A 14,123-nucleotide genomic window follows, 5' to 3' on the forward strand; every position below is an offset into this window, starting at 1 on the left:
TTGCTGATGATTTGGTTTTATTTGCAGAGGCTAACCTTGATCAGATAAATGTTATCTTAAATTGTTTACAGGTCTTTGGAGAAATGTCTGGACACAAAGTTAGTCAAGAAAAAACTTATATATTTCTCTTCAATTGTGCAGAACCATATGAGGAGAGAAATTTGTTCAAAGAGCAAATTCCACCAAGTAGAGGAGCTAGGAAGATACTTAGGAGCGGAAATCTCGTTTCCCCGGAGAAGAAGAGATAAGTACAAGAACATAGTGGAAAGAGTAAACAGGAGATTGCAAGGGTGGAAAGCTTCCAGTCTTTCTCTTGCTGGGCGCATCACGCTTACCAAGTCGGTAGTTAACGCCATGGCACTGTACCCGATGCAACATGACAGTATTCCTAAAGGGATCCTTGATGAACTGGAGAAAAAAGAGCGTGGATTTATATGGGGAGACAATGAATCAAAAAGCGATGGCATGCTATATCATGGGATAAAATGTGTAGTCCAAAGAATTCAGGAGGTGTGGGAATAAAAACTCTTCAGACTATGAATGAGGCGTTCCTTTGCAAACTAATTTGGCGCAGCTTAAAGAGGCCAAATGAATTATGGGCTCAAGTCTTGAAAGGAAAGTATGGGGACAGAGACACACAGCAGGGGAATGTAATTGAAAAGAGAAGTGATTCAAGGCTTTGGAAGGGGATGGTCAGGATGTGGGACAGATGTTACTCTAACGTAGAATATGTGCAATAGCAGTCATCGGAAGATGGACACAAGATAAAATGGAAATTGACAAAAGACGGGAAATTCACAATAGCCTCAGCTTACAACTAGTTGAGGGGAACTGCAAACGAGCAACAGAGAAAATGGACTCTAGTCTGGCAATTGAGAGTACCAGAATGAACCAGAATCTTCATGTGGCTGGTCATGCATAAGAGACTAATCACAAAGGAAATAGCCAAGCGATGGGATGGATCCACTGGAACATGCCCAATCTGTAAAAAAGAACAGGAATCAATTCTCCATGCACTAAGAGATTGTCCTCATGCCATGGCAATCTGGAGAAATATTTTACCTGTCAAGTATCGAGTTGACTTCCTCGGTGCTGATTGGAACTCTTGGTTGTATATGAACATGACAAACAGGAAAAAGAGCTACGAACTTCGGAGATGGTCTGATATCTTCGCAGTGACCTGCTGGTTCATTTGGAGATGGAGGAATGCATTAATCCATAACCAAGACTATGAACCACCAACCAATGGAGCAAACGAAATTTGGAATGCCCTGAAGCACTATCAGTGTGGCATGAAGAGTGATGCGTTGCAAGCTAAAAGACAGGAGACCATATGGGTATCATGGACCCCACCACCAAGAAATTGGTGCAAATTAAACACAGATGGAACGGTCTCAAGAGAAGGTGTTGCTGGTTGCGGAGGAGTAATAAGGGGTGATTGCGGTGAATGGTTAAGAGGATTCTCAAAGAAACTGGGAAACATGGACATAGTGGAAGCAGAACTGGTAGGAATTCTAGAGGGCATGAAGCTATGCTGGAGCATGGGTTTCAAACTCATCAAAGTGGAAAGTGACGTGAAACAGATAGTAGATTCCTTGAGAGCTCAAACCACTATCGTAGGATACTCACATATTCAGCAGAAGGTACTAGAGTGGACGAACAGAGACTGGAGGGTGGAGTTTCATCAGATATACAGAGAAGGTAATCGATGCGCCGATCGCCTAGCACGTATAAGCCTTCTACTCAAGAACTCTTATGAGCTCTGGGAACAACCCCCCACGGAAATCAGAGACTTGCTTCGAGAGGACAGGGAAGGACGTGGGACTCCACGTGTGATCAGAATGTAATTTTGGTTTATTTCTTTGTTCACCAAAAAAAAAGAAAAAAAGAAAAGGCACATCAGTGGTTGATTAATATCTAATTAAAGAACGTGTATGAATCATTAATATAATACAAATATAATCATCTTTAAGTTTTAAAAAAGTCAAAATATAGCATCATCATGACATCGACCATAAGAAATCAGTGGTGGCGGCATGTATAATACACACACAATTTAAAAGGAAAAGTCCCGGGTAATATATATTTATATATATATAAATTCTTGAGCTCAATAAACAATTAGCAACAGGGAGAACTAATATAAGATTTTAAGGAAGATATATAATTATTAAAAAATTTCATCGATAAGTGAATAGCTTTAGCCTTTTGCTATTTCATGTATCAAAACTTACCATTATAAACTGATCAGTTGTTTTGAGATTTTTTTAGTAATAATATTCCTTATTTATAACCTTATACGTAATTTTCATTTATTAATATGGCATATATGCCCATTAAGCATCAAACTCATTAGTTAGTGCAGCCCAAACATAGAGATCAAATAATTTAGATTATTAGAACTCGATCGAAATTACAGCATGCGTGCATAAATTTCAATGAAACTAAAAATGATTAATTATAATAAAGTACAGTTTTATGTTGCTGGATCTTTGTAGAATCAATGATACTCTTACAATTGCATGAGTTTATTTGCAGGATTGTAAAATATAATCACATTGTGTGACAATATTATTCTTAGGTACTGTCACCTCTATATACTTTGCCCAGTCAAATATTTTCAAACCATCTGTAGTACCCATATCTCTGTTTTTTTCTAAGCATATCTATCAATTTATTGGATACAATCCTATTCGAACTACTACCTCCGGTCCTTAATATAAGATCCCGTTTTACTTTTATGTTGATCATAAATATAAGATCCCAATCCATTTTGTCTCTCACATTTACTCAATTTTTTTCAAGATAGTCCTTCTAATAATTATAGTTTTAGCCAATATACTTGATTAGTGAGAATATTTTAAAAAAGACAACACCTATTTATTACAAATAGCTAACTTAACTTCTTTCCTTAATTTTTTCAAATTAGTCAACTGGCTTTTATAATTAGGATCGGAGGTAGTATTATTAGACACTAAATATGATTACCGCTTTTAACAAAAATTTGAATTTCAGTTTGTATAACTAGTCTCTTCTATTAAACCTAACTTCTGTTAACATTAACCCATATCTCTTTAATAAAATATGTTTTCATGAAGAGATAAATTAAAGATAATGAAATTACTAGATTAACTTTGGATCCAGCTGTCCGGTCCGGTTTTCAAATTAATTGGTTAATACCACTAGATTAACTATAACTAGAACGCAGATCATCGCGTGGTCCTTCAAAAGTGTCTTGAGAATTTCTCCAAGTCATCCTTGATTAGTACAATTGATCCGACATTGGCCCCGCATACATTTGGATGGACACGATGCATCTAAAGTTGATTCCGTTCTCATAAGTTGTGGCATTCAATGATTGGCTATCACAGCCCATTTGGACCCACACACCCATATTAAATTTTCACAATTTGTCGTTTTATTCTTTAAAAAAATAATCTTGAGAATTAAAAAACTGTATGGAGAGACCCCTCCATAAAAATTATTACCATTTATTTATCAAGTTTTGTCAAAATTAATATTAATATTATAATATATCTCAATTTACAATTTTTCTATTTTCAAGATTTTTTTATGTGATTTGCCCTTTATTCTTTTCTATTTTCTATATTTACTTCATTTTGAAAAGAAACATATAACATAAGATTAAAATAATCTAGATATTAACACAAAAGGCAGTGAAAAGCTAGTAGATATAGATATGAATGAATGAAAAATAAGACTATATTTTTGTTAATTGCTGTATTTAGTTTTTAATTTTAATGGGGCAATTTGATAATTATAAATTTATATTTCAGTTGATAACTAATAGTCATATATTGATATAGGTGTTGGAGATAATGTAGGGATTTGGCCAATGATAATTTTGTAATTGTAAATTCATATTTTAATTTTTGGTCCTTCAAATTAATTACAATTTTTGACATCCCTCTTAACAAATATGAATTTTTTTAGGTCCTTCTCCTTAATTTTCCCAAATTTTTAAAGCGGCGCTCATTACATGTAGAACCCAAAGTAGTGGCGGAGGCTGGGGCACGTGCAATTTTGTTTTAAAAAATTAATAATTAAAACAATGGTGGGTACTGGTCCCCTTTTTTGCGGAGGTCAAAAGTGGCTCCGCTTGCCACCGACTCTGCAAGCACATTTCTTCAAAAAAAAAAAAAAAAAAAACTTGTAATTATCACCAAAAAATCAACCGTAATTTTGAATTTTCCCTTGCCTTGTGAAAGGTGCATCATATACTAAAGGGTTGAAGAAAGGCTATTTAAAATCTGAAGCTTCAAAACTAAAGCCTAAAATATGGTTTAGAGCAACAATGAAATAGATGCACTAATTAATAATTAAAAAAAATTAATGTTTTACTTCTTATAATTTTAACTCGATAGTAATTTAGTCTTTATAATTTAACCATTTAAAATATTAGTTCCTAATTTAAAATTTAAGAACTAATGTTTTAAATGGGAGTCAAAATTTAAGAATGTATTTTAATATGATCAAAATTATAAGATCCGAAAATTAATTTTTCTTAAAAAATTAACATATGAGTACAAAATTTGAATTTTTATTTGCGTAAATGTAAAATATATATTTGAAAAAGTTTACCCATTTAAAACCTTACCTGACTCAGATGAGATAACTTCCCCACAAAATGGGTGATAGAACTCCACTGCTCTCATTGCTTTCCATCCTCGTCTTTCTTTACCACCATCACAAATCTCAGATTCCTCTTCCTCCTCCTCTCACAACACTTTGATACATTGCCTTCTCAATCATTCCAATCATTCTCATCCTATAACTCCGGCGATTTTCACTCCTGATAATGTGATAGGAACCAGCAGCCTTTATTGGTGTACTGTAGGAAGAATAGTAGGAATCAGAGGTGGTTTTATGACTAGTAATCTTTTATATCTTAAATGGTAGTTATATACAGTTATTATTATGTCTTTTGTTATTATCCAGACTTGTAGGAAGTTATCTGACAGTTATTTTCGGTTATGAGCTTGCTATAATAGCCTAGTATGTAAGAATTTCCCTTATGAATGAAGTATTATCCAGTAAACACTCTTTCCCTATCTCTTTCCCTGGAACTTCAAATTCTAGTTCTCGTTCCCCTTCTTCCCTTTCCCTCTTTTTTCTAAATTCTCTCATTTCCCTTAACCAGTACCTAACAATTTGATATCAGAGCCTTTTGATCTGGGTTGTGGTGACAATATGGTTAATACCCATAAGAAGAATGATTCTACCATTCCTCCTCTTCTTCCAGCTCCAACACCAGAAGATTCTCCTGAAACACCCTTACATGGACCACAAGGTCCTACTTCTCAGCATCAACTTTCCCAATAATTGTCTATAATTGTTGCTAAACTTAATCAGATAGATCTTGAGATTTCTGAATTAAGGAAACAGAAAGTGCCTGAGGATATAGCAGCAAAGTCCACACATCTTGAGAGAACATTCCAAGCAGAGAATGATGATTTTGAAGTTGAGACCCCTTGGTGGAGCAAGAATCCAAATAGGAGGCCCCATACTAAAGTAGAGTTCCCCAAGTATGATGGTGGGGACCCTAAAGGCTGGATACTTAAGGCGGAAAAATATTTCAGGTATTATCAAACACCTGAAGATATTAAAGTTGAAGTGGCAGCCATGAACTTAGAAAGGGATGCTCTTAATGTGTTTACGTGGGTCTCCTCTGGACGGACAATTAATTACTGGGAGGAATTAATTCAAGTCCTTTAGGAGCATTTTGGTCTTGCTGAATTCCAAAATCTTGATGTATATCTTTGTAGCATTAAACAGATGGGTACTGTTCATGATTATAGACAGGAGTTTATTCACAAAGCATCACAGGTACGAGGTTGGCCTGAACACTGTTTACTTGCAGTGTTTATTAATGGTTTAAAGGAGGAATTGCAATCTGATGTTAAAATCCAGAAACCAAGAACAGTTTACAAGGCCTCTAGTTTGGCTCTTGAATTTGAGACAAAATTATTAACGCAGGATTCTAACTGTCCTAGTCAACATTCAAATCGGACACGTGGATATGAAAATAAAAATAATTTTATTCAAAGGCCCCTATCCAGCACCACTTCCTCCACTTCTACGGCAGTTATTCCACATAGTGGGTTGCAAAAGCCAACTGCTTTGGCTATTACCACTACCCCACTCAATTCAGACATGGAAGAAAATGTTGTTGAGCAAGAAGAGGCGAATAATTCCAGTGAAGCTTCTGTTGCAGAGATTTCTCTTTATGCTATTCTGGGTGGAACAACTACCACTACCATGAAGCTTTATGGTACTGTTCTATCTAAGCCTGTCCTTATCTTAGTTGACAGTGGTTCTACCCACAACTTCATCTCTTCTCAATTAGTGGCAGAATTGAAGATTCTCGTAGAACCTGTTCCACCTTTTGGTGTGTAGATTGGAAATGGAAACATCATCACGTGTAAATCTGTTTGTAAGCAACTGGAAGTTCAAGTCCAAAGCCTCGCCATCTGTGAAGAATCTTTTTTCCTTTCACTCTTAGGGCTATTGAAATGGTTCTGGGAATAAAATGGTTGGCCTCCCTCAATACTATAAAAGCTAATTGGCAGAAAATGTATATGGTTTTTTGGATGGATGGAAAGAAGTATAAATTACAAGGGAATCTTCCTCATACAGTGTCTGTGGCAGCTATGAATAGTATGTCAGGTGAAAATTCTGATCAATGAAATTACCAGCATCTGTAGCAGCTTTTGTACCGATATTCTAGGGTGTTAGAGGAACCTAAATCTCTTCCTCCTACTCGTGATCACTGCCATGCAAGCCCACTTATCCTTGGTGCTGTACCACCCAACATTCGTCCTTATAGGTACCCGCATTGTCAGAAGGATGAAATAGAAAAGCAAGTGGCAAATTTGTCAATCGAAGGATTTATTCAACCTAGTGTGAGTCCTTTTGCTGGTCCTGTGCTTTTGGTGCCTAAAAAGGATTCTATCTGGTGGTTTTGTGTGGATTACAAGGAACTAAACAAAATTACAGTACCAGATAAGTATCCTATACCCAATGTTAATGAGTTGATTGATGAATTGCATGGAGCTACTTATTTTTCTAAAATAGACCTGCGTTCTGGGTATCATCAAATAAGAATTCTTGACAATGATGCTCCTAAGACTGCATTTAGGACTGATTCTGGACATTATGAGTTTATTGTGATGCCTTTTGGTCTCTCTAATGCCCCTTCTACATTTCAAGCCATCATGAATGATTTGTTCAGGCCTTTTCTCAGAAAATTTTTGCTAGTATTTTTTGATCACATTCTGGTTTATAGTGGCAGTTTTGGGCAACACATGGCTCATTTAAGAATTGTTTTCCACACTCTACAACAGCAAGAGTTCTTTGCTAATCCTAAGAAGTGTAATTTCGCTCAATCTGAAATTGGATTTTTAGGACATGTCATATCTCAAGCAGGAGTTGTTGTTGATGTTGAAAAGATTGCTGTAGTAGTCAATTGCCCTCTACTAGACAATATTTCAGAATTGAGAGGGTTCCTGGGCCTAACAGGGTATTACAGGCGCTTTGTGAGACGCTATGGACAGATTGCTAAACCACTCACAGATATGACTAAGCGTGATGCCTTCCACTGGACTGATTCCTCTAAACAAGCCTTCGAGAATTTGAAGCAAGCTTTGACAAGTGTTCCTGTTTTGTCATTGCCTAACTTTACAAAGATGTTTATAGTGGAATGTGATGCCTATTCAACTGGGTTAGGAGCTGTTCTGCAGGAAAATGGCCACCCAATTGCTTACTGTAGCAAAGGGCTTTCTCCAAGTAAGCGCCATAAATCTGCATACTACAAGGAATTGCTTGCCTTGGTTTCAGCTTTAGAGAAGTGGAAGCATTATTTAATAGGGCAGAAGTTTGAAGTCCATTCGGACCATTTTTCTGTTAAATATCTATTGGAGCAATGTTTGTCTACACCTAATCAACAACGCCTTATTTTGAATTGTTCCCTTTTGACTTCAAAATAATGCATAAAACAAGTTCATCAAATCAAGGAGCAGATGCACTTTCCTGTTGTCCCCATTCAGCAGATTTCTTTGCTATTTCCATTCCACATGCCACTGACTTTGATACACTCTCCATAGACTTGCTACATAACCAGTACACTGCCATAATTGTTCACTCTTTTGCAGCATGATTCCAAATCTATCCCTCATTTTTCTCTAGTGGATGGCAAGTTGTTTTATAAGAATTGAGTGGTCATACCTGCTCCATCTAAATTGAGTGCCAAATTAATCTCTGAAGCTCATTCTTCACCTACTGGAGGTCATAGTGGTCATGTCAAAACTCTAAAAAGGCTTCAACAATACTACTTTTGGAAAAACATGAAAGAAGAGGTTAAAAAATTTGTGCATAATTGTTTATCTTGCCAGCAGAATAAGTACCTCCCACAAGCTCCTGGTGGTTTTTTACGGCCTTTATAAATTCCTAAACAAATTTGGGAGGGGATTTCTTTAGACTTCATCACTGGTTTACCAAAATCTAATGGTTGGGAGGCTATCCTAGTGGTGGTTGATTGCCTCAGCAAATATGCTCATTTCATCAGCTTGTGAAAATCACATACAGCAAAATTCATAGCCCATGTGTTCTGCAAACACTACTACAAAAAAAACATTTAAAAACGATTAAAATGAGCTTTGTACGGTGGTTTTGAGAGCGACGTCTATACCATTGACGTAAAATGCAGAAGATTTCATGGCAGTTATATAAATAACCACCGTGAAAAGTTTTTTTTTTTTAGTCTATGTTTCCCCCTATTAATCAGGATGGAACGGGAGAATAAAGCCTCAAAGGAAGAGATCTGAAAATCAATTAACTAATAATCTCTCACCAGTTAAAAGCATTCTGATAGAGCAAACGTAGATTCTTTCCCGCCATAATAGTGCCACTTAGCTTCACCTTTAACCACCAGATCGAAACCACTAAAATTTAATAAAGATAAAATCAAAGACTCAGATCTGATAAAAATTAGATCTCTTTAAACTCAGATTAAACATCATATTTTTAACCAAAGAAAATAATCATATCAAACCATAAAAATTATGAAATCCACGGAAAGAATGGAGGTGAAAAACTCACAAATAAAAATAAAGAGGATGAGGCGATGGCGACAGCAACAGCGACAACAATGGTGATGGAAGAACATGGTGGAGATAATAGAAGCAAAGGATAAACACCGATAAATGTAGGAGGAGGGAGAAAATCGAGTGAGGACGGTATAGGGGACTATGAGATCTGACTCTGAAAAGTGAAAATTATCGTGCGATGGATTTTAAAATTCTAATAGACTTTTTTACGACAGTTATTTAAAAACCTGCTGTTAAAAGTATTTTTTACAGTGGTTTTCTTAAAAACAGCTGTTAAAGGTACTGTTTACGGTGGTTTTTTAAATAACCGCCTTTAAAAGTATGCCTATAATTACAAAAATGCCACCATCATATTTTTTACAATATTTTTTCTAATAACTGTCATAAATTAGCGTCATGAAAGCTCTTTTTTGTAGTAGTGAAAGGCGTTGTTAAACTACATAGGTTTCCATCTTTAATTGTGTCAGATAGGGACCCCATCTTTCTGAGTTCCTTTTGGCAAGAATTATTCCTATTGAGTAGCACTAAATTGAGGATGAGTACTTCCTATCATCCTCAAAGTGATGGATAGACTGAAGTGGCAAATAGGGATCCAGAAACCTACTTGAGGTGCTTTTCTACTGATCATCCTAAGACATAGAGCAACTACTTGCATTGGGCTGAGTTTTCCTACAACACAGGGTTCCATTCTGCTTCTGGGCATTCACCTTTTAAGTTGGTTTATGGTCATGACCCACCTACTCTCTTACCTTTTCTCAAAGGTGATACTCAGTTAGTTGAGCTTGAGGACTATTTTGAGGAGAGGGATGCTGTTGTTACAGCTCTTAAAGATAATTTGGTTGTGGCTCAAACTAGGATGAAAATGCTTACTGATTCTAAGCTCAGAGAAGTGGAATTCCAGCCTAGAGATATGGTCTATCTGAAACTACAGCCTTATAGGCAACTTTCATTAACCAGAAGCAAATTTCAGAAACTCTCTCCTCGTTATTATGGACCATATCTTATTGTGAGGAGAGTTGGAGTTGTGGCATATGAATTAGACTTACCACCAGGGTCTAAAGTGCATCCCATTTTTCATGTTTCCCTACTCAAACCAGCCCATGGACAGCCTACTCAGTCTTCTCTTCCGCCCCTGTTAATGAATGATGAATGGGACTTCAAATTGGAACCAGAACAGGTACTGCAAAGTAGGCTCACGATGAAGGAGGGGGAAGAAATTGCTGAGCTCCTCATCAAGGGGAAAAATCGTCCTATAGAGGAGGCTAGTTGGTAGACTTATGATGCAGTGGCAGTACAATTCCCTTCTTTCAGCCTTGAGGACAAGGCTGTTTTCTAGGGAGGGAGTATTGATAGGAACCAGCAGCCTTTATTAGTGTACTCTAGGAACAAAAGTAGCAATCATGGGGTAGTTTTATGACTAGTAATCTTTTATATCTTAAATGGTAGTTATATACAGTTATTATTGTGTCTTTTGTCATTATCCAGACTTGTGGGAAGTTATCTGTTGGTTATTTTCGGTTATGAGGCTTGCTATAAGAGCCTAGTATGTAAGAATTTCCCTTATGAATGAAGTATTATCCAGTAAACAGTCTTTCCCTATCTCTTTCCCTAGAACTTCAGATTCCGGTTCTAGTTCCCCTTCTTCCCTTTCCCTCTTTTTCTAAATTCTCTCATTTCCCTTAACCGGTACCTAACATAATGCCTCTTTCTCTTCAGTATTACAAGCCTACATCAGAAACCTCCGTTTCAACAACTCATATACCCGAAAACCATACCTTATTCTCACTGCCTTACCTGTCTCCCATGTCCAGGCCGCCCTTATTTGTGGCCGAAAGCTCAACTTACAGATGAAGATCCGAAGCGGAGGACACGACTATGAAGGCGCGTCGTACAGATCCGACAACCCCTTCTTCATCCTCGACATGTTCAATCTCAGGTCCATCGACGTCGATATAGACACCGAGACGGCGTCGGTTCAAGCCGGAGCAACTCTCGGTGAGGTGTATTGTGGAATAGCAGAGAAGAGCAAAATCCATGGCTTCCCAGCTGGGATCTGTCGCACAGTTGGTGTCGGAGGACATATTAGTGGCGCTGGGTATGGGAATCTGATGAGAAAATATGGTACGTCGGCGGACAACGTTGTTGATGCACAAATAGTCGATGTTCACGGAAGATTACTTGATAGAAAATCTATGGGCGAAGATCTTTTCTGGGCCATTACAGGTGGTGGAGGAGCTAGTTTCGGAGTTGTAATCTCGTACAAATTGAAGCTCGTACGAGTCCCTGAGGTAGTCACTGTGTTCGAAGTTGCCTGGACATTGGAACAAAATGCCACAGATATATTACATAAGTGGCAACATGTTGCTTCAAGTATTGATAATGACCTTTTCATCAGGGTTATTATTGAAGTGATTAATGCTACTGAAAACGGTAAGAACAAGACTGTGAGGGTTACATTCATAGCGTTGTTCCCTGGGGACTCCGAAAGGCTTCTTTCTCTTATGGACCAGAGCTTTCCTGAACTGGGTTTGAAGCAATAGGACTGTATCGAAACAAGCTGGCTTAGATCGGTGTTGTTTTGGGCGAACATTAATATTACAAAGCCTTTAGAGATTTTACTTGATAGGACACCTCAGTTGCTGTATTACTTGAAAAGGAAGTCTGATTACGTTAAGGAATCTATTAGTAAAGAAGGTTTTGAACAGATTTGGAAGAAGATGATTGAGTTGAAGGACGCTGTTACGTACTTTAATCCTTATGGTGGACGAATGGCTGAGATTCCAGCCACTGCAATTCCTTTCCCTCATCGAGCTGGGTATCTATGGAAGGTACATTTAAAAATTATTTTGGTAATTTTTTCGATTCAAAAGTCTATGCTTATAGAAAGAATTCTTGACTATTTAATTATAAATTATCATTAATAGATGTCTTCTCCACTCACGTGAATGCACAATATACTATCAATTAACAAGCACTAAACTCAGTTGCTGGCGAGTTAGTTTAGGTGTCGGGTTGACCCTCGTGGAACTAGTTTTAGTGCAAAGTGATGGTGTTCTTCGCTATAATGAGATCTATAATGAAAATATAATTCCAACGGTTTGAATTTAAAATTTTTAACTAATTGCTTTTAAATATAAAAAAAAATCATCTTTCTAAACAATGACAATCAAGATGTTATTTTTATTTTAGATTTAGATTCTGTACACATTAAAATTTCTTTCCCAAAAAAATAAAAAATTTAAATATCAATCATTAAAATTTAATTTTAACGGATCAAATTTCAGTGCTCGTTAAAAATGAAGAGCATGATGACCACTTAAACTAAATCTCACCTTTCGTGGTCCTTAGAGCTTGACCCATATTAGTTGGGATGCATTCCTCTATTGCCCTTTTTGCTAAGGACAAGTGTAGTATCTGTTCGTATCAGCATAATGTATGATGCCGTGGGTCATTATTGGCCCATATGATGTTAAATTAGTTGGGGTCAATATAATTATCAAATACTATCTCAGATACTTAATAATAAAAGAATTTGTTTGAATTTTATTTTAATAATAAATATAAGATTCTAATTCATTTTGTCTATTACATTTACCTAACTTTTTTAAGGTAGTCCTTATAGTAATGATAATTCTAGCCAATATACTTAATTAATAAAGATATTTTAAAAAAATAATATATATTTATTACAAATAACTAACTTAACTAGCTTTTTAATCTAATCAAATAAGTCAATCAATTTTTATATTAACAAGTTCAGGTATTATTATAAGTGGATTCTCTCCAAGGAAAAAAACAAAACAAAAGAAAAAGACAATCCACATGCTTCTACGGTGACGTAACACTAGCTGCACCGAGAAAGGCAGGTGGGGGCTCATGTGATCCCATGAGTCCGCGTCTCTTTGTGTAAAATAATAGACTATTTCGACCATAAAAAAATTAAGATCTAAAATGAAGATGATGAATGATTCTTTATAAATGATTATTCGATATCAAATCTATAATATACTGCATTATTTATAAATCGTTTGTGATTTATTTCTGTACTTATTTTGCATAATATATTGAGCAGATACAATATCAAGGGGACTGGCATGAGGCAGGGAAAGAGGTAGAAGATTATTATGTAGAACTAACAAGAAAACTTCATGAGTTCATGACTATGTTTCGCAGCAGCCTAGAGCAGCATACCTGAACTATAAGGATCTTGACTTGGGAATCAACCGCCATGGTGAAAGTTGCTACCAAAAAGGTAGAGTTTATGGTGTAAGTTACTTCATGGACAACTTCCATTGGTTGGTTCGAATTAAAACCGAAGTTGATCCTTTCAATTTCTTTCGAAATGAACAAAGCATCCCTGTACTACTCTGATACCAAACAGTTTCATATGTGACCTTTTCTTTTGAGTTACAAGAAGGCCGGCTCGAATCCGGAACAAACACATCCTATGCAGGCACACTTACCACTGGGCTCAAATAAATTAAGAGTGTTATAAGGCTATGAAAACGTCGTGCAGTGAAAAATGGGGGCTAAAGCATTACACACCTCACATATACTCCTCCAGTCATAAATATAAGACTCTTTTTGTAATGTAAATTATACTACAAAATAGGTCTTATATTTAAGACCGGAGTAATATTTGCTTTTTTAAAAAAAAGAATTCGTATTTTTCTGTTTCTTAATTAATTTTTTTGATACTCATAATTTGATTAATTATCTTTTAATTTACCAGAAAGAACTAAAAGAGGATCTCAGATAAAACCCAAAGCACTGGATGGATTAGCTAGGTCACAAAGTAGATGAATTAAATTTGAACCCAGCAGTTAGGGGAAAAAAAAACAGAGAGAGTTGGGTGACTCAAAAGGTTAAAAACAAAAGAGCATCCGAGATGGTATCCCCTCCTGTCTACAATATAAAAAGTGATTTAACTTTTTCCAAATACTGAAAAATGAAAGTTTACTATTTCTTATCTCTCTTCTATTTAATAAAGGAAAAAGT

At 36.2% G+C, this 14,123-nt stretch overlaps 1 pseudogene; it reads left to right on the top strand.

Annotated features, from left to right (window-relative positions):
• The first annotated feature begins 10,822 nt into the window (after positions 1-10,822).
• LOC114752510 (berberine bridge enzyme-like 8) lies at positions 10,823-13,512 on the top strand (annotated as a pseudogene).
• Positions 13,513-14,123: the final 611 nt, after the last annotated feature.

Source organism: Neltuma alba, unplaced genomic scaffold, assembly GCF_004799145.2.
Source record: "Neltuma alba isolate B1F8T4 unplaced genomic scaffold, ASM479914v2 tig00007415_pilon, whole genome shotgun sequence".
Taxonomy (NCBI): Eukaryota; Viridiplantae; Streptophyta; class Magnoliopsida; order Fabales; family Fabaceae; genus Neltuma; species Neltuma alba.